This window comes from Grammomys surdaster, unplaced genomic scaffold (genome assembly GCF_004785775.1).
Source record: "Grammomys surdaster isolate TR1022 unplaced genomic scaffold, NIH_TR_1.0 126076, whole genome shotgun sequence".
Lineage (NCBI taxonomy): Eukaryota > Metazoa > Chordata > Mammalia > Rodentia > Muridae > Grammomys > Grammomys surdaster.
The window spans coordinates 6535400-6558325 of NW_021620885.1; the positions used below are offsets into that span (position 1 = coordinate 6535400).

At 35.6% G+C, this 22926-nt stretch overlaps 1 non-coding gene across 1 annotated transcript; it reads right to left on the reverse strand.

Moving 5' to 3' along the window:
- Window positions 1-2857: 2857 nt before the first annotated feature.
- Window positions 2858-2965, reverse strand: LOC114611073. The gene has a single exon (XR_003709791.1). It is a non-coding gene; the product is annotated as a U6 spliceosomal RNA (small nuclear RNA).
- Window positions 2966-22926: the final 19961 nt, after the last annotated feature.

Consider the following 22926-nt stretch of genomic DNA (forward strand, 5'->3'; position numbering starts at 1 on the left):
AAATTGAACACAAAATAAGTTAAATTGTTAATACATGCAGATAAGTAATGTGCTATGTTGACATCTAAGGAATACAAAAATAGGAATAGTGAGTAAATGTAGTAAAAGTTGAATAAAAACGCTTCATCATTTCTATGTGGAAATAGTGAACTTGTTGGGAAACAAAATAAAACAAAAACAGACAAAAATAAAGCAAAGAAACAAAGCCAGGCATCAGTCCATGCACACATGTGTGGCCATTACAATATTAAGGATAGATGAACTTAAACTTTAGAACAGCCTAAATCTAGAAATCGCTAAGCCACATAAAGATACCCGAATTAAAAATTATCATAAAAACAGAAGTAAAAGGAATCTCACTTAAAAAGATACTTTTCTATGTATACAAAAACTTAGAAATGAAATAACCTAGAATACTAAAGATATCATGAAAAAGACATAAATAATGAAGGGATATTCTATGTTCATGGATGGAGAAATTAATATACTTAAAATATTCATACTACTAGAAAAAAAGCTTTACGATTCTATATGATTCTCAAATTACCTTGACATTAATAGTTTAAAAGAGTTTAAAAGAGTTGTAAAAAATTTTATGGATCCACAAAAGCTACAAATAACAAAACCATGTTGAAAAAAAAACAAGATAAAACAAATTGATTCGAACTAAAACCATAAACAAAAACATCTACAAACCAAGAAAAATATTAACAAAATCATATGATGACTCAGAACTGGCAGAAGAACTCACAAAAAAAAACCCACTGCAAATAATAGACTAAGAATACATATACATATACACATATACATATATAATGTATATATATAGTATATAAAAACATATGTTATATAAATAATATATTATATATAAATAATATATATTATATATAATATATATAAGAATGCTAAAATATACAGGAAACATGAAGTACTTAATAACAATGAAACAAATAATGTCATCAAAAATGGTAAAATGGGGCTGGAGAGATGGCTCAGTGGTTAAGAGCACTGACTGCTCTTCCAGAGGTCCTGAGTTCAAATCCCAGCAACCACATGGTGGCTCACAACCATCCGTAATGAGATTGGATGCCCTCTTCTGGTGTGTCTGAAGACAGCTACAGTGTACTCATCAATACAATAAATAAATAAATATTTAAAAAAAACGGTAAAATGTTTTCCAACCACATTCTCCAAGGAGAAAAAGACAGGGTTGACAGAGTTGGTAGACATTTGAAATATATATATGTATATATATATATATATATATATATATATAGAGAGAGAGAGAGAGAGAGAGAGAGAGATTTAAATTGAATCATAAGTATATATCACTTGATATCTACTTGATTTATGACCTTTAAAACATAAAAGCATGTATTAGTAATGACTTTTAGAAACGGTCGCCTTTATATTAGGTTGTTGTTACTATAAATCAGTGCGGTTGGTTTTAAAGAATAATGTAGATGTTTCTAAAACAAAAGTGATACATTGTTGTAAAGTTAATAACTCTTTTTCTGGCCCTAAACCTAAATAAAATAACTATGACAGCATTTCTGCACTTTCCTCTTCACTGTAGTTTACTTACAAGCACCACAATATGGAAGCCACAAGACTATGAATTCATGTATGTATAGATGTTTAACACATGTTAGATGTGCGTAGCAGAAAACTACATTATTAAATGGGAAAAGATCTTGTTTAAAACAATAGCTAGAGTTTTATCAGTTATTGTGTTAAATAACTCGGGCCTAAAAAGAAAGGCACAGAATGATCTTAATGCTATATGGGTAATAAAAATATTAAACTCAATGAGCTAGACACTATAAAGTGATTTACATCATTGAAGAGATGAGGGAGGAAAGGTTACTCTTAGAAAAGTTTAGGAGCTTCTGGTATTTTATTCTATAGAAATGTGAGTACGGTTAATAATTTGAATCTGAAAACTGCCAGAAGATGTTATTTCAAGTCTCACCATAAAGAAATGGTAGATGTTTTAATATTAAGTCAATTTAAAATAAGAGCATTCTATTAGTACTGGGTAGTATTGGGTTCTTCCCTAGGACCTATGATGCATCTAGGCACAGGTTCTTAGTTCCTTTAATAAAGACATGTACAGACTTCATCTTGGAGTGGTCATTAGATCCAATTAGTAAGTAGTTGCTTACTACAATAACAATGCTACTATTGCAGCAGCAGGCATATATTGTCAGAACAGTAATTGTTGTAATTTGCTTGGATCACAACTGGTTGGGAATAATGATTACTATTCTCTTGTAGCATGCATAGCATTTTTCATCACTGTGAGAGCTAACAAGAGAAGCTTCCTACTAAGTATTAGCTTATTTTCTCAAGTTTTGAGACTCAAATGTATGTTATCTCCTAGCAAAGAGTCTTGACTTTACATTTCTAAAGGGTAACCAAGAGTACTGACACTATCCTATAAAGCTTGAGAGTCTATGCGTCTCCATTGAGCAATAATTCAAAAAGATCACTTATTTCTGGTTCTCAGATTTTTATTTACTATCATATGTAGTTGGAGTATTGTGTTTCCACTATAGCACAAGTCTTCAGATCTCTTTTTATATGTGTATGTGTATACGCATATATTTTTGAAAGCTTATGTACTACTTGTAGATTTCTATATAGAGTTTTCAGAAGGCCTTTACTGCTTGCTGTCTTCCATATTTCCCATGCCAATTTAACACTTCCTATTCCCTTATTTCTCTGTAACTATGTACACTATTGTGATGCGCCATCACTAAATGATTTCCTTTTCCCACATGGTTCCTGAATAAATCCTTGACCTTTATAGGTATTCTAAATTGAGCACACACATTTGAATATTAAAAGATAACATAAAAATATTGAAATTCTTACAAACTTTCATTTCACTCTTGTGTAGGGGTCATGTAAATCGTTTCCATAGTGTTCCATTTTAGTATATGATATACTGAAGTATGAAATCATTCAGTACTCTTAAAATGATTTATCAGACATCTACTATATGCCAGAATCTGAACAGAAAATCTAAACAAATTTTAGATGGCATGATAATTCCTATTTACACAGAATATACAGTATATTAATGGGGCAATTGCAAGACATATAATTTTGTGTGTGTATATACATATGTGTGTGTATGTGTGTGTGTGTATGTGTGTGTGTGTATAAGAAAACTTGATTTAAAATTAGCTCATAAGGAAACCAAACTATTAATAGCAGGTGGGAGAAAATTTTTCTTAACCAATACTTAGAGAAAATGGTAAAATAACCACAGAAATTATCAACACACATACACATTTATTATATGATATATATCATATATGTAATATATATGTCATAAATGCATTATAACATATGTAATAATATATGTTAAGCATACTTAATTTGTGTGTATAACTATGAATAAACATTGTGTGAGGAGTGAAGAAGTACTCAACATGAACATATGGAAAAGAGGAGCTCCCAGAGTCTAAGCCATCAGCTTGGGAGCACATAGGGAGGGACCCATGGCTCCAGCTGTATATGCCTTGTCTGACATAGGTGGGAGAGGAAGTCCTTGATCCCATGAAGTCTGAATGCCCCAGTGTGGGAGAATTTGAGGGAGGGGAAGAGGGAGGGAGTGGTTGGGTGGGAGCACATCCTCATAGAAGCAGGAGGAGGGAGGACGGGATAAGGGGTTTCTGGGTGGGGGGGGGGAAATGGGGAAAGGGGATAACATCTGAAATATAAATAAAATACCCAACAAAAAATTTTTAAAATGATTCAATAATTTCAAAAATATATTACTGAAAAAATTTCTACTACTAGTGATATAATAAATACACATTTTCAACCAATCTTTTCTTTTCCATTCTAAAAGTTCATTACCAAAGCCTATAATGAGTCCATCTGAGACATAATCCCTCATTTGAAGTCTATTCAATTTTCTTCCTAGTCTGCTCTCAAACTTTTGTCTAGAAGAAATAGCTGGGAGGACAGACATTTTAATTCTCCAATTTCAAATCATTTTGAAACTTCCCAGGATAGATGCTATAGGTAAATCTTTGTGACTTAATCCCTCTTTCTTTTCTCAATAATGTTCTAAGTTTAATGACTCCCACTGTGGCTGTCCCATACTGAATTGACGTCTGCACACTCTCTTTAACCCACCCATTTCTACTTTCCTGTACATCACTTATGATCCCTGGAATTATTTATTTAGTTTGTGGCAAAGTGCTACATAGTGACTTGGGATTGAAGAAAATTATTTAACATCTGGGCTTCATTTTCCACTTCCCCATCTGTAAAACTTGATGTCATAATATTTATACAATCCTGCACAGGAGTGATAAAAGAATTTACTCATGTTGGTAAGGAACATTTAGATGCAAGGCACAGCAGAAGTATAAAATGCTGCTATTATTTTCTGACAGTACAGTCAAGCTCCATAAATAATGTGGTCAGGCCCTGAGAACCGTATGATGGTATGTAATGACTTGCAGGTGGGATTCAGTCAATAGAAAAGGAGCTCTCATGCTCAAGTCTTGTCACTTGGGTTGTGTAAATGTCACGATGTATACTTTGTGGGACAGCCTTTCAACTCCTTAACTATGAAAATTAAGATTTTACTTTCTCCAACACTAAGGAGAATGAGCTGTGGTGAGGGCATAAACTCCATTTTATAGAACAATTTGTGTAAGTGGCTTTTGAGGTTTCAGATTAAGTGATTTTCTTGTATTCTGTCATGAGACAAGGAAACGGACAATCCCATGGGAAAGGGACTCCTTCAAGGGTACATACTGTGGGATTGTAGCCAGCCATGGTCTCTGCTTAAATGTCCACATCTCCAGGGAGTGAGATGCAAACTAGCAGTCTTTAATATATTTTATGTGAAAGAATCATCCCCAGTGGATAAGGTAAACTTTATGAAATCCGATCCTGACCAGATATTATTCACCTTTATCATTCAATCTGATTTTTTTATTTTGGGTATTTTATACATAAGTGGTGTCTTCACATCATTTTTATCCCATCCTCTCTTCCATTCAAATCCTCCCTTACCTACCATTATCTCTCAAATTTATGACCCTTTTTCATCATTGTTACACACATGAATGCGTGCACAATTCAACTCAACAAATTTTTATAATGCACACGTCTCTTTCAAATGGTCTTATTACAAAGAAATAGTAGATGTTTTAATACTAACTCAATTTAACAGAACAAAAGCATTCTATTAGTATTGGGTAGTATTGGGTTCTTCTCTAGGACCTATGACGCATCCAGCCACAGGTTTTTAGTTCCTTTAACAGGGAAAGGTACAGACTTCATTGTGGAGTGGGCATTAGATCTAATTGGTAAGTGGTTGGTTACCACAATAACGTTAATGCCACTATTGCAACAGCAGGTAGATACTGTCACAAGTAATTTCACCACAAGTAATTTTAGTTTAGGGTGTCTAAACCTAACTGTGACTATAATATGTAGTATTTGTCTTAAATACAAAGTTCTTAATTTAAACCTTTACTTGAAGAAAACATAAGAGATTGAGTTTTCATAGTCTAGAAACTTTTATTTACACAATTTTCAGTGACTTGTGTAATCTAAATACAAGAAAGAATGTTTATGCCTGCTAACACTATGTTATTCAAAGAGAAGACAGGATACTATAAGCAATCATGAGAGAATTATAAAAATGAACCTATAACATTTAAGAGGAAAGTGAACTTAAAAGTGAAAGCAGAATTAAAAGTCACATTGGAAGTCAGGAACTTCCAATGATACCATTCCATAAGTAAGAAGCTTAAAACAAATCACAAAAATGAGTAGAGAATTTTAATTGATTAAAAAAAAAAAAAACAAATTGTTACTACATTGAGTGGATGGAAATCCAAGTGCATTCACAGTACTGAATATGTGTTACACGTTGGGACATCCAGCTCAGGATGAACCCTTCTGTGTTTCCCTATTTAAATAAACTGCAATTTTTTTTACCATATCCATATATTTGATATGGAGAAAAATACTTAAAGACTTAATGATAATTTATCATACCATATTAAATATAGAGACATACAAAGATGGGCATTGAATAAATGTCAAATGTTTGTCAAATGTGTAGCTTCAATTATAAAAACTTTGTTAACTTAATCAACATTTATAAGTTAAACATATTTATAAATAGATACATATTATAAAATTCAAATTTAAACATTAAGCCTTACAAAGTTTCCTTTAGTGGTATTTAATTTCTTTCCTTCATTCTTTCTTTCTTTCTCTTCTACTTCTTCTCCTGTCTGTTCTCGGTAACTTCCTCTCCATTTTCTCTCCTTTCCTTCTCTTTCATTTTTAATTCTGAGCCTCCTTCTCCTGCTATGTAGGGCAAAAGTTTCACATTGTTGTCCACAATAACTCTAAATTTCTTCATATAAGAAACTTTATAGCTTAGAGGTTTAAACTGTATCCACAGACCTCAATGTAACCGAATTTAAATTCCAAGTGACTAATGATCACGATTAACTTTTTGAACAGAAGTTTCAAAATTATCAAAGTATGATGTTTCATGTATGTGCCATTGCATTTGTTTATGATAATGTTAAATGTGCATTTAAAAACTCTTGACAATGTATTAAACATTTAAAACATCTAAAATCAAATTACATGTGAATGGCTGTTTGGTGAGATTATCATTAGGTAAAACTAAAATTTTTAATTCTATACAATTATGTACAAATTATGTATTTAATAATATAAAGTTATATAATCTAAAACTATATAATCATAATAAAATAATTTCTTTGTTTAATTTTTTGTTTTATTTTTTGTCTTTATATCAGTTATCACTGCATCACACTCAATAACATGGCAACTGGAGAGGCAAGTGCTCTTCTGTTGAGGTAACAAACATTAATGTAAAAATTCAAAGTTACAAAGGAAAAAGCGCTCCAAATAGAAAAGAAATAAATGTGAACATAGAGTTTTGATGGTTTATGCATTTCATTTCTTTTATAAAATTGTACCACTGTTAGTCTTCAGATGACTGACTGTCAGTCATTGGGAAGAGATTTATAAGCTACTAACAACAACAACAAAACCCCTACCATTATCACAGAAACACACAATATAAAATTGCAATTTGGTAGAAAGTTCCAAGGAAGTAGATTACACATCATGTGGTGTTCCCCAAATTTTCAGCTACTTGGACATGAGCTTATTGCATCATCTTCCTGTAAGATGGAGTCAGAAGCTTAAGTAGAACCTGGAATCATGTAATTATTACAGACATTTTCTGCTTCATGAACAGAAAATAAATGTGAAATTGCCACCAGTTCTCTAAGTAAGTCAGATGTCATTTGGTTTTTCATATTTTTAGCTACACTGCATCCCTGTATAGAGAATTAGAATTTATGCATATGGACTCGCAGAAAAACATATGTTAGAATGTTTATCAAACAGAGCATCATTCCCAATTGCTCCTTATAAGTAAGCTTTCTCCAGAACAGTCACACAAGAGACCATTATCAGGTACATATAATGTTGAATATTAAATCATCACCGAATACCTGAAAGTTCTAATAATTTCATCGCCAAGGTTATACCCACTATTTCCTCCTTAAACAAAGCTACAAATAATCAGTCTCACTACTTTCTCCATGACATACAAGTTCCCTTTCTCCCATGCCTATCTTTTAGAGAGTTACACAATTGCTGAAAGAAGGGTGGAACTAGTGAACCAATGATGAACTCTCTCAACCTGGAAAAATAAGTTAATAAGAGCAGAGCCTGCAGCTTGCTGACATCAAAATATATTAGTGGTATAATTGCATAGGCATCTCATTTGAGATTTAAAGGGCTACAGTGCAAAATTAGAACTCCAACCCTTAGCCTCTGTGCTGGCTGGTTTTGTGTAAACAAGCTGGAGTTGTCACAGAGAAAGGAGCTTCAGTTGAGAAAATGCCTCCATGAGATCCATCTGTAAGGCATTTTCTCAATTAATGACCGAGGTGGGAGGGCTCAGCCCCTTTTGAGTGGTACCATCCTGGGCTGGTGGTCTTAGGTTCTATAAGATAGCAGGCTGAGCAAACCAGGGGAAGCAAGTCAGTAAGTAACATCCCTCCCTGGCCTCTGGATGAACACCTGCTTCCTGTCCTGCATGAGCTCTAGTCCTGACTTCCTTTGGTGATAAACAGCAATGTGGAAAGGTAATCTGAATAAACCCTCTCCTCCCTAACTTGCTTCTTAGTCATGATGTTTGTGCAGGAATAGAAACCCTGTCTAAGACAGCCTATCTTTTCTCCCAACTTCAATGTTCCTACTGTCATCACATACATACTTTTTGCTTCTGCTCTTCCCCTATTCTTCAGTAATATTTTCCTTGCTCCTAAATTACTTTTTTCCAATGATCTCTATTAAGAAGGGAGAAAGTGTTTGATAACTAACTCAAACATTCTAAACATTTTTAATAATATTATCATTTTATCTTCAAAATAATGCCAAAATAAACATGAATTTTAAATAAAATTGTAAGCACTGGGGATGTGTCTCATTCTAATTAGAACACTGTGGGAGAGAAAGTAGAGATGGATATGACCAAGTGGGAATGGATATTGTATTGGAATACTGTATATATGTATGAAACTTACAAATACTCAAATAATAAAAAGACAAAAATATATCTTAACAAAAACTTAAAGGACATGTTCATCACCCCCAGGAAGTTTGAACTAACAAAATGTAGTATATAAACCCATCAGAAGACACCAACTGCAATGAAACAAGATCTCCAAAGCTGAGTTGTGGTGCTTTGGGGTTGAATTAAGCGGTATCTGTAGACATAACCAGAATGAGAAGATTGACTTGAACCCTGGAGAAATTAGGCAAGTGGATAGAAATGTTGGAAAGCACCTATTGCAGGCAGCTCAGGTAGTAAGAGCCTCAACAAGGTAGCTCACCTGACCCCTGTTCCTTCTAAGTGGTTTAGTTTGGTCTGAGCCTCTGCTAGGCTGATCATCTCCTCTTAAGCTGTCAGCAGTCTTTACAACTTATATATGTTTGGGAGCAGGAGAGAAGTAGTGAATATGCTCTGTTTCAGTGACTTCCTGAAACTGTTGTTTACTTTCTGAGCTTGAAGTCTTTCCCTATGGATCATCCTCTTCTTTAACAACCAACCTTCCAAAATGGAGGTTTATCACGGAGGAAATTGCTACACAACAGGCATAATGAAAAAATGTACAAAATGATTGGAGTATTATTGCCATGCTACTTACAGAACACTGTAATATTGAGATTTAACATAAAGACAATAGCCAATTATGATTACTTAGCAGGATAAAAACAGTTTGAAACTTCTGTGATATTCCAGATGTGTGTTAGAGAAGGGAAAAGATGAGGTTATGTTAGTAGCCTCTTAAGACAAAATAGTGGTTTGTTCCTAGGCTAGGACATTAAAGATGGTAAGAAAGGTTGGCGAGTAAGATAATGTAAAAGACTCCATCAAGGCTGCTTCTCATAACTGGATTGATGGTGGTGTAATAGGAGAAAAACCAAACCAACTTTAATTTTACATCTCAGGTGGGAGGATGAAGCTTCGAACTATTTCTGGTTTTATAGTGCTTAGAATGCTGGGCAGAGAAGATGATATGTAAATCAAATGATATTTTTTTAAAAGAAGTATTTCACCAATGAGAACTCAGAGCTAGAGATATCAATCTGGGAGTCATTTGCAGATCAATAGTAATTGAAATCATGCATATAGATAATGCATCAGAGTTCAAAGAGAAAAAGAAAGGCAAACTAATGAAGCCTTAAGGTACTATGACTCTAGGTCGGTTGGTACAAGAGTTTAAAACTGCAAAGGAGGCAAAAAGAGTTATCAGCCAAGCAAAGAAGTCTTATCAGGGGAGAGTGTCATGGAGACGTGATGATGAATAATACAGGTTAAGTAAAATAAGGATGGAAACTATCATTTGACTTGAAGTAGACTACAATGTAAACTCTCTGATGTTTCCCAGACTTTTTAATCCCACTGCCTTAATTTGCTAGCTGTCTATTCCAGATTAAATCACAAACATTCTTTTTTTTTTATACCATTAATTTCTCATTGACAAAATTGGAATAAGCATGTTACCTTTCTCCAAGGACTGTTTTCCTCACTGATTCTCAGAATTTGGAGCAGATATTGGGGAATTCAAGAGACCCCTGTGGAAGCCTTGTAAACCCAAAAGTACATTCCTTCATAAAAGCAAGACTCTATTTGCCTTTTAAACTGTGTCAACTGGCTCAAACTTGGCTAGCAGAACTAAAAATGTATCAATCTAACTATATTCTTCTCTTCACTCCATTTGTGACCCAAAGGAAAGCCAGTTTCTTTTAAGAAGGTTAAAAGAAATAAGTGAAAAAAAACCACAATTCATTTCATTATGAATTTCATTTCATTATTCATTTTATCTTTCTTATGTATAAATTCTGCCCAGAACATCATCCTTAAGCAAACCAACATATTCCCAAATACTAGAGCATAATGCTCCAAAATGTACCATTCATAATAATGTGTATCCAATTTACAATATGCTCAAAATAAATTTAAATGCAACCATTTATGAAATATTTATTGACCTTATTTCATAGTTTCATGTTTAAAATAAGCTAAGTTATGATGGAATTATTTAATATGTTGCCTGAAAAACATGACATTGTAACAGACTGACTGAGAAGGAGTTCTGAGAATCTTGCTGTGATCTGCTCAATTTGGCATTAGAAAAATTTGATTATATTTTTAATTAGCCCAGATTAGTGTATTCTTTATCTGTACTTGGTTTGGGTTCACCAGTCTCATACCTTCTACCTTATCTCATCTTCTCTTAACCCTCAATCTCCAATGCTGCTTTCTTTTTTTTTTTATCACATTTACGTAGACATAAAATTTTGCAACCTACTTTTTTATATAATTTTTTTCAAATTGTAATTTATACTCATTCACACAGGGGTTATAAACACAAAAAGGCAGGACGTGGGGAAAGGGATGACACTGGAGTGTGGGTGTTCAGGGGGAATACAGATATTTTTCAGAAGGGTTCAACCTATCCTCTAGCCCACCACCCAGCAGAGATAGTAGAAGAGAAAAGTTATTAGGATACAGTGGAAGTAGACCTGTTCAGCAATAGTTTTAGGTGGCAAACTCAATCTTCTCAGCAGTTCGGTCCCATAGCAAACACCAAATACAATGCAACAACTTTAGACCAATCCTTTAGGCAGACAGACAGCATATGAACCAGGAGCCTCAGTCCAATCCTTCTACCAGCAGACACTAGGCATGAATCAGCAGCTGTATTCAATTCTGAAGTGAGACTGCAGAAGCAGCAAGCTGCCTCAGAAATCTCATGAGCAGTTCTTGGCCAAGCAGAGTATATGTCAATGGCATCATTACCACAAGTTGAACTCAGCAGCTCTATATAAGGTGAATCAATTTATGTGTGTCGTCAGTGAAGAATAGCAAGGCAAAGCAAAGCAAACCAATGCTCAGTGGTCATCTCTCATTGTCTGTGGGGTCATATTTTTACTCCTTCATCAGATGTCCTTTCACATGTCTGCTATATCAAAACATCCTTTCACCTGGGTCTGCTTCAGGAAAAGATTCTCTCTCGTGTCTGCTTTAGCAAGATATCCTTTCACCTGTGTGCCCCATCAAAATATAATTTGATATAACTGACTTTCCAAAGAAACTAGAAGTTTTCCACTTCACATATATTTTAATATTCTTTTATTATATTTGTACCTGATTTCTAAGGTCATAGGCCTCCTTATAGCTTTTGCATACAAATTTTATTTTGATTAATTCTCCTAATAATTTCCTCCTCATCTCTCCATTATATGCTTGAAAATTCTGTTCTTGTTATTCCCTGCCTCTGTTTTCCTCTTATGTGTAACATCTCTTCCTTAATGTAACTCCCAACAGTGGTCCATTTCCTTTTACTGGCCTCAGTGCATATGTCTTTATGTTTAAAAACACAAAAGATGAGAAGATAAGGCCCACATTTGAGAGACAGCATATAGAGTTTGTCTTAGGACCTGAGAAATCTTCCCAATATGTTTGCTCAGTGGACAACATGACATATCCATAAACCTGCTTCTGCTGAAAGGCATTGGAACTGTCGCAGAAGAGGGGTAGAAAGAACATTAAGAGCCAGAAGGGCATGCTGTGAAGTACTGTCTTTGAGCAATCATGTGTCTGTTGCACACATTAACTCACAGAAGCTGTCTGTAGTTATCTGGACAAGATCAAGCCAGTTGAAATTCCAGAATGAGTATGGTAGGGTATCTTGAGGTCCCATCCATAGCCAAGGAGTCATTAGCAGTTAGTGGGCAAGAAGAGTCAATCTTCTTAGAGGATGTGGTCACCTGTAGATTGTCCATGCTCACTGGATGGTATTATACCCATGAATGTATATGGGCAACACAAAGTTAGTCGAAAGAAATACATCTTAAAAGAACATATAAGTTCAGAAAGGTTATACTTTGTCAGGGTCATTGGGATGTGAGAGGATTGAGAAATAGATGATGAACATATATTTCATACATAAATATATGTACATATATATGGTATTAGTTTTAAACAAGATTTGAAGAGTCAGTAGCCAAAAATAGTCTTAATGACAATGATTTTTTGTTGGAAAATACTTAATTTTTTCCTTTACAATTTCATGTATCTTGACAGGCAGGCAGACAGACAGACAGACAGATAATGGGTAAATTACCTATTGTTCTCAGGGAATACTGAAAACAGTGACCAAATTGACATTTGCATGTAGAAGACAGTGGAATGTTTTGAACAAAAATGAAACAAAAATGTCACCCAAAGAAAGTAATTTTCTGTTCCTCTAAACTTACTCTTAAATGAATTATTGATGTTACTATGTTTCTATGATGCAAATATCCACTGATGTCTTTTGTAAAGAGGAAAATAGAGAAAATAAAACTGAAAGAAGGAAAGTTTTGTTGGATTAGTGTCATAGAAACAGAAGCTTCTGTGAATATTTTACTAGGTAAGTTCATGCTTCCTAGAAGGAAATTCACTATGCAAAACAAAGCCCACATAGTTTATTATAAATAAATTAATCAAATCTGATATTCCCTGAGATAAATTAACTTCTCTTTGTCCCATTATGGTCCTTGAATATACTTGCAGTTTACAGCTATAAGGTAAGTCACATAGACCAAAAAAAAAGGTCTTTGTTATAGAAAATAATTATCTTTTTTGCATCCTAAAATTTCAACAGAAATCCTAAGAAAATATAAAACTCTATGAAAACTAGGTAAGTCTTGTCATGTGAGTTATCTGAATGGCAGATACTCCAGGGTTGTTGGCTTATGCTTACACACAGAAGCCATCTAAGGAGACAATAGTGTTAGAGCTGTCTCTGTCCATGTTATATCCCTTAATAATTCTTAGCAATGTATTTACTATGTTCTCTAGATTAAAACTCAAAAATCTCTGAGCGATTGTCTTATAGACAGAGTTTAATAAAGCAATAAAATTCAAGCCATAGAAAGAAACACTTATTTGTACCATTTCAACACTTCCCAGGACTGGAAATTGAAGTTCAGACCTGTTAAAATATTGCTCAGAGATACAAAATTAACCAGAGATTTTTTTCTTCTCACATTCTAATCATTTTGTCCTAGTTGTCCTGTAAATGGAGGTTTGCTTCCTCCATATACATTGAAGATTACTATCTAAAACACCTCTAATCTGGATATTCAAGACCATGAACTTTAATATACCACTTCAACCAGAATCAAGTTTCATGATCTTGGATTGTTTTGCTTTCTTGAAGTTCTATGTTCAAAGCTTACACTGCTAGACATAAAAGAGTCTGCACTCTATTACAGAGAGGGTCGATCACTCATGTTCATTGCTGCTATATTCACAATAATCAGAAAATGAAAAAAAGAAAAACATTGATCAACAACTGAATATATTCTGAATGTAGTGTGTGTGTGTGTGTGTGTGTGTGTGTGTGTGTGTGAATAATGGATGATTTTCAGCTATAAAGAAAAATAGAATAATAAAATATTTCAGACACTTGGTGGAGGTGAACTTATTATTCAACTTACTCATTCTGATTGAGGTAACACAAGCCCAGAAAGACCAAGCTTGTATTGTGTTTTAAATATGTGGGTGGTAGATTTGAATTCTTAGATATATGTTTAAACAGTAGTGCTCACAGAAGGCTGTATATTGTTTAGAAACCATAGGGAATTTCAAGAGAAGGATGATAGAACAAAGAGGAACAAAATAATGGGAGGGTTTAAAAATGGTGATAGTGTTAGGACATAGTGGAGAAGTAAAGATAGAAAAATAACACTAAATCTTTTGAAAATGTCATGTGGAAAAAACTACTGTGGAAACTTCTTAATGTGTGTGTGCGTACATGTGTATATGTGTGTGTGCATGTGCACAAGTATATGTATGCATGTCTGTGTGTCTGTGTATTCCTATGTGTGTGCTTCTCTCGTTCTGTCTCTCTGTCTCTCTGTCTCTCTCTCCCTATCTCTCTCTCTCTCTCTCTCTCTCTCTCTCTCTCTCTGTGTGTGTGTGTGTGTGTGTGTGTGTGTGTGTAAAGGATATTTAAATGGAGTTGTTTCCCCCAGGCATAATAGAGTATCAAATAAAAAGCCAATTGCCAGGTTTGGGTTGTGCCTTTATGAGTTGTTGGTTAGTGAGTTATATGGTTATAACACTGTCTTGGTTACCGTCCAGAATAATAAGGCTCTCTTCCTGAAGATGTGAAATACTTGAATCATAGAACATGGAAAAATCAATCTTATACTGGCATGGAAGCTTCATCCTTACTAGCTAGATTCCATAGTGCTGGTGGATGCTATGCATGACATAGGGGGACAAAAATAGTAAACAGTATTATTCAACTGTGAACTATGTGGACTATTATAAAGACTGTTCTGTCAAGACATACCTATTGACTCTATAATGCATGAATATTACAGGAATAATCGGGTACTTACTGATTGATCTTAAGGTCCATTCCCCAGGACTAAGTCCTTGCATGTCCTTTACTCTTACGTGGACAAAACTCAATGCTGGCTTGGTCTTAGACTCTAACAGAGAGTCTGCTACTCTAGCAGAGAATTCTGCCCCATAGAATAGTAATAAATTTTCCTCAAGTTCTTATCTTTATACACATAGATTTGTGCATCTCTCACCCTTCATCTGAGAATTCTTCTTTATAATAGATATTGCTTAATAACGAAGCCCACAATTAAACATATGCAGAAAATAGAAAACTGAGAAAAACTCAGGAACCTCATTTAAGGTAGCCTATCATTGATGCGTTAGCAAGCACTTACAAGTAGAAATGTGTGATGTAATGCACGTGGCGAACAGGTGTCAATAGAGAACATGGTGACTTAATGTGGAAGCCTATATACAATCAGATTAAAATTCATTTTTATTATTTTTAAGAGACTATTCTTTAATCTAAATGTGTCATCTATATTGTTGTCCCTCTCAAAGCTTAAGAACTATTAACAGAAGAGAGACAGTAAAATTTTAAGAGAAGTACTCACAAGTAAATATATTATTTGCAGGACATGACAGATCCTTTCACACATAAACCCACAACATCTATGACTCCATGAACAATGCCTACACTAAATCAAGACACCTGAAATTCCCAATTTAGTTGATAGAGAACTTCATGAAATCCCACCATTAGCTCGGGAACTATTGATACAACCAGTGGCTGCTAGAGTAAAGGACAGTCTGTTTTTTAGAGATATATAGGGAGGTGTGCCCTTGTCAGAGTAGGTATGGCATTGGAGGAACTGTGTCGCTGGTACTTTGTTTCCTCAACCAATAGAATAGGAGCAGACCCAGTGTCTCATGCTCTTCCTGATGTCTGCAGATCTGGATACGGATCTCTCATCTCATTCTTCAGTATCATGGCTGCCTGCACGTAGCTGTGCTTCCTGTCATGACAATAATGGACTAAATGTCTGACACAAGAAGCTAGCCCCAATTAAATGTCTTCCTTTATAAGAGTTGCCATAGTTATGGTGTCTCTTCATAGTAACAGAAACCCTAACTAAGACACACATGTTTCAGTAGATGATTTTGTACATATGCATGTGCAGGTAACAGTAAGGAGACTCAATGGGCTTAACAAAGAAAGACAAACATATAAAAACAAAAAAATGAGAAAATATGAAGTTGGAGAAAACAATGGCTGAGGAGACAGGGAAGAAATTGACAAGGAGGAAAAGAGGGAGTATGCTTGATTAAAATTCATTACAAGCTCATGTAAAAATCTCAAAAAAACAAACGAATGCCATCAACAACAAAGAGGAGAAACTGGATACATTCACTACTGAATTTAACTAGAACTTTGTAGGAAGCAAAGCTTATAGTAAGCACTGAAGAATCCAAGATTGCCAATCATATGGGCCTATTTTCTTCAACACAGGGAAATGAATGATGGCTTGTCACCTGGAATGCCTAGTGAAAGTGGACAAATGACTTGTGAACCTGAGCTATCCTGTTAGGAGCCAGCCTCAACCTGAATTTTCCCCAAATTCTGAGAATTGTTTAGGCCCTAGTACTGGGCTTTGCTCTCAGTGAACAGAATCCATCCCAATGAACAAGACCCCATCTACTCTGCTTCCTCATTCAATAGAATTCATCCTTACACTTATTAGAATTTTTCCTCCTTAGGCTCTTGCCCTGAGCTCTGTTTACCAGCTAATAGAGCTCGTTTTCATTGTAAAGGTCATAGGTCTTGCTACATTGATAGGGAGATTTTATGTAGCTAGGCCTAAACTTTTGTTGTGATAATTGTCACATGGAAACTCTTTTCCAAAATTTTACTGTGTAAATGTGGAAGAAGTATAAACCACAGAATCAGACTCCCTAGGAGTCTCCATCTATCTCTCCCTCCCACTAACATGTCCAGCTGCACAGAGCTCTCATTCTCACCTCTTTATGGCTCATCCCTTCCAGCAGGAATGCCCAGAGAGACCTCCAAACAGAATTTAAAAGGACTTACACAGTCATCTCTAGATTATTCTATAAAAGAATGCTGAGAGTGGGAAAAATTGTAACTTCTCCAGAGAAGAGCACACTAATTGTTTATTCAAAACCAAATGGTAATCCCTGTTAAAATATGCATAGAAATACATTATAAAAGCTAAACAGGCTGTACTTAGGTATTTAAAAATGTGAGTGAGTGTGTGTGTGTGAGTGTGTGTATGTATGTAACAAAAATTAATAAAACAAAGATCCTATGAATTTCAAAAAGAACCAAGAGGGATGTATGAGGGGTAGAAGGCAGTAAGGGAAGAGAGAATTATAGAGAGCACGAACTTGGGAAGGAAAGAGAGTATAGGTGCTAAGGAAAGTTTTAACATGGCAATAATTGATGAATAAGATCAAGATAAATAGACAGAATCTGGAAAGAACCCAGATGTTCTACAATGGAAGAATGGATACAGAAAATGTGGTTCATTTACACAATGGACTATTACTCAGCTATTAAGAGCGAGTGCATCATGAGTTTTGCAGGAAAATGGATGGAACTAGAGAATATCATCCTGAAATGACATAACTCAGACCCAAAAGGATGTGCATGGTACATACTCACTAATAAGTGGATATTAGCCAAAATGTATAGAATACATAGGATAAAATCCACAGAACTCCAGAAGGTTAACAAGCAGAAAGGCCCAAGTAAAGATGCTTCAATCCCACTTGGGAGGGAGAAGAAAATAATCACAGGAGGCAGAAAGAGAGAAGTATCTGGGTGGAAGAGAGAACAAGGAGGTGAAGAGAGGAATATGATCAGCTATTGGGTGGGGAGAACAGGAGTGAATCTCTGAGGGCCAGTAGAAAGAATGAAAACAGGCAACCTCCAGAGGTAAGAGGTGTGGAGACTCTCTAGGATATATCAGAGACCTGGGAGGTGAAAGTCACTCAGGACTAAAAGTGAGGAACATTAGATGAAATGCCCAACAGTGGAGAGAGGGAACTTGTAGAGTCCATGTCCAGTAGAAAAACAGGGCATCAAGTGGAGGGATGGGATTGTCAAAAACTTGGGTCCAGAATTGTTCCTGTCTAAAACAACTTCAGGGACAAAAATGGAGAAGAGAATGAGGGAAAGGTGGTCTAGTGATCAGGCAAATTGAGATTCAGCTCAAGGGGAGGCTCCAAAGCCAAACACTATTACTGATGCTATGGTGTGCTTACAGACAGGAACATAGCATGGCTGCCCTCTGAGAGGCCCAACAAGCACGTGTCTGAGACAGATGTAGATATTTGCACCCAACCAATGGACAGAAGACAGGGACCTCTGTGGTTGAATTAGGGAAAGGCTGAAAGAAGCTGAGAAGGAGGGTGACCCCATAGGGAGAATAGCAGTCTCAACTAACCTGGAACCCCTGAGATCTCTAAGACACTAAGCTACCAACCATGCAGCATACACTAGCTGATATGAGGCCCCAGCCACATATACAGCAGAGGACTGCCGGCCTGATCAGCCCTCAGTGAGAGAAGAATCATCTAACCCTGAAGAGACTTGAGGCCCCAGGGAGTGGGGTGATTGGGTGAGGTAGGGGTGGGGGCTTGGGACACCCTTTGGAGTAGAGGGTAGCGGGGAAGAGTAGAGTAGGAGGTATGGGATGTGGAACAGTCAGAGGGCAGACCAGGAGGGTGATAATGATTCGACTGTAAAAAAGATTAAAGAGTAATAATAATTTTAAAAAACTGTATTGTGTACATAATTTTCAACAAATAAAAGTTATTTTCAAAAAAAGAAGACACAGAACAAGAACAATAAAGAGGCAGAAGGAAGAGGAGGAGGAGGAGGAGGAGGAGGAGGAGGAGGAGGAGGAGGAGGGGAAGGGGGAGAGAGTTAGCTATGAGCCTTCAACAAGGCAGTGAATATCTTCCCAAGGGCAAACTTGCTTCAAACATTGTGGTTACTTTTTCTTTTCTTCTGCATCTATAGTTATATTCAGATTTCTAGGATCTATGTTCTTTAAGTTATCAATTCAGTTTTGAAAGTATATCAGTTAAAATGAATTTAATGATCCAACATGAAAAATGTTCATACCATGTTTCATAATTTGGAAGAGCAAGATGAAATGTATATACATCATTGGCAATTTCTCACAGATCATTATTTTCAAAAAGTATTTTAACATGCTTAGTTAATCTATTATTAAAATTAATATTGCCTAAAAATTAAAGGAAATGAATGCTTCCAGACTCATAATAGAAAGCTAGGACACTGATACGGAAACTGCTTCAGGAAATGGTCAAGCATGTATGTACATGCATGTATACACAAAGACACATATGAACTGACACAAAGTAAAGAAGAAAATGGAAAGAAGAAAGATGAAAACTGTAGGAAATTTTCTTGTTTTATACTTAATTTGAGATCAGAACTCACTAGTGATTTTTTTTTAAGTCAAGTAAGCATATATATATTGCACAAAGAATTCTGTTTAGCTGTGTGTTACAGCGCAGAGCAAATGCAAACATTTGATTGCAATGCCACAGAAATGTATTTTATTTATTTATTGTGATACAAAGTATTGAGACTAGCACTCTACATATGTGAACAACTGTTCCAAAACTAAGCTACAGCACCTTTCTTCACTTATTATTTTAGAGACATGGCCTTTCTTAAGCACCTACAGTACCCTTGAAGCCTCTCGTTAGCACAGCCAGGCCTTAACTTCAACAAAATGAAGTTCTCCTTCAGCCTCCCAAATGGCTGAGGTTACAGACAGATGTTCCCCAACCCAACAGAAGTCGTTTTCCAAAAACTGTCTATGTCAGATTTTAAAAACTAATCTAAGCATGTAAGGTTATTCACTGGCTTCCCTAAAAAGCAAAAACTTCTACAGACTTTTCTTCACTTTCCTTTTTGCTGCATATGGTTGATAGTACCCTTATTTGCCCTGGTCAATTTATGCATATATGTAGTTTCTGTTAAATGATTATCAATTCTGAGAAAAAGTGTTAGGAGCTATGTCTAGAACCATGGCATATTTCTTGCCCCACATGTATAAAGTGTTGGATTTAATTTCTAGCTTTAGAAAGCATAAAAATCATATGAGTTGTCTTGTGTCTTTTACATTTCCTCCACCCACAGTTCTGCTCAGAGGCCGAGGCAGCAGCATGGGTCTGGAAGCGAACATGTAGAAAAGAACAATAGATTGTCAGTGGTGGACAGATGACATAAGGAGGAAATATGCTTTGTTGTCAACTCGATAGATTTTCAAATTATCTTACCTCAGCATAATCTTGCCTATCCCATTAAATATAATAATGTATTGAAGGGCTCATGTTAAATGACCTTTAATTTTTGAGACTTTTCTTTGTCATTGGAAAAAAATAAATAGCATATGCTCATCATTGTACTCGCAGACTGGGTAATCAAGAAGTCTAAAAGGAATTATACCACTCCTACTAAAGAAATGTAAAATAATTCACCCAGGGCAATTACATTGAATTGGCTATGGCTTTATTGTATGTGTTCGTTATACTTGCAAGTAATTTCTTATAGAACAGCTACAAAGTGTTTATAAAATAACTAGGTATGAAAATGAAATGCCAGCCATTCTTAGTGTCACATTGTATTAGAAGTCTGAGAATTATATAAAGGTCAAAATCAGATAAATGCTGAAAAGCCCAGGAAATTTAAAGTTAGCTTTAGACTTTGGTCAGTGATTATGCTCATTTTGGGAAGAAAAACATGAAATATTCAAAGTATAGATTATTTCTCTATTCTGGATGAAATAAAGTACTCAATAAAATTTGAAGCAGAAGGAAAATGAAAATTTCTAACCAATAGGAATCATTTGAAGATCAAGAGCTAACTGTCTTCATGTAGTTGCATATTTTTCAAGCCCTTGCCTTACGTTTACCAAAGATAAACAATGTAGCTAGGAAATTAAGCATGGCATACAGATAGAAGACAGAGATGGGAATTATTAATAACCTACAGATAGGAGTTAGAGAAAGAGAAGAAATAAATAGTATGCAAATAAAAGTCAAAGAGAGGGGCAAATTATAAATAACATAAAGATAGTACCGAGAGAGGGGAAATTACTAATAACCTGCAGAGAGGAGTCAGGCAGAGGGGTACTACATGTCTACCTTGACCAGTTATAATCTACATGACTTAGAACAAATTTTGTTTCTTTATCAGTATGGGGAAGATGATGGTTATGAATATAGTTGATGTAAATATTAAGTCAAATATAGAATGCAGCTAAGAAGGATGAAACCGATGATGTGTGAACTAACATTATACTGGGTTCTACACACCATTAAAGACACTCACAGAATGGAACATTTGTTCAGCATATACTCTGCCAAATTCTGTTCTAGGCACTTGAGATCTATGTAGAAACATGGTCAGAATTCCCTGACCATGCTCAGTGTGCATCTTAGTGAAGAAAGTCAAAATTAACCAGAATTGAAGTGGGGGTACAGCTTAGCGGTCTAAGTGCTGCCCTAGCATGCACTGGTTCACTGCACTCAATCCAAAATATCACAGACTACAAACTGATTATTCCACATGTTAGAAAAGACACTACAAGAAACTTAACAGCACTGGAGCATAAACAGTAAGGTACACTTATTTTCCTCTACAAATTTAGACAAGATGACTTCATTGGTTTCATTGAGAAGATGGCCACTGAAGAATAATCTGAAAAGATTCACAGGCAGATAAAGGGCATAAAATATCATCTAGATCAAGAACTCAATGCAGAATATTACTTAGCATTGATCTATAGTGAACTATTTTTGCTGCATGGAGGAAGAACTTGCATTCACCCAGTGGCAGACTCTCCTTCCTAGGCCTGAGCTGCCAATATCCTGTGCAGGTCAGTAGACTCTCTGCACAGCATCCTGGAGAGAGGAAATGACATGGTTAGTTAATCTTTATTATATAATTTCCTTACTGCAGGGAGAGGACTGAACATAGTGTAAAGTCCAGAGAAACCATCTGGAGCATAAGATGCTTTTAGAACCAATCAGAGTGATCTGAGATAGTATAAGAAGTTGCAGCAATTGTGCAACCTTTAGGGTAGAAACATACGTCCCTAACCATCACAGTCTAAAAATTTCCTAAACAGCATATACATATAATAAAACAAAAGTGAACACAAATTATTTCATCTGCTGCTCCTAGGCAGCATTTTTTTCCTTTTGTTGTTTCTGTTCACCAGTCATCACATTAAACCACAATGTGTCTGTGGTACTGTAAACCAGTAGTTGACCTGGGGACAAGGAAAAGACAAAATCACAAAGCATATCATATCCCACTTTCTCAACACTTTCGGAGCCCTCTTAAGCCTCACACCTCTATTGCTGCTGAAAAGGCAACTACTTACTTCCCCTCCCTCCATCCCTCACACTTATTAAAAAAATGAAATGTCTGGACAGTGTTGGGAACCTTTGGGTGAGAGAAACTCATTGGCCATACATGCATTCTTTCTTTCAAGGATATGAGGCTCAAGGTAGCCACTGAGCAGTCTGTTGAGGTGGTATTTCACAGACTAAAGGTACAGCAGTGCAAAAACAACATTGATCTGCCCCTTGGGGATCTAAGTCCTCTGCCATGCTCATTAAAACTTAACTTGAAATTTTAAGGGTATTAGAAAAACCTTTTAAAAACCTTTTCCAGTGTGACCTCACTCCTACCAACTGTCCTGCTTGGGTAAGCTTACTAGAGAAGGAAGGGGAATTTTCTGCTGCATCACAAATGATTGTGTAGACAAAGGGGACAGGAAAAGGCCTTTAGTTATGATAAAATTGGTTTAACACGCATTGAGGTTCCAAATCTCCCTAATTAAACTCTGAAATGGTTTCTGCATTCTTTTCTGAAACCAGGGGGGAATTCCCTTGACATGAACAAA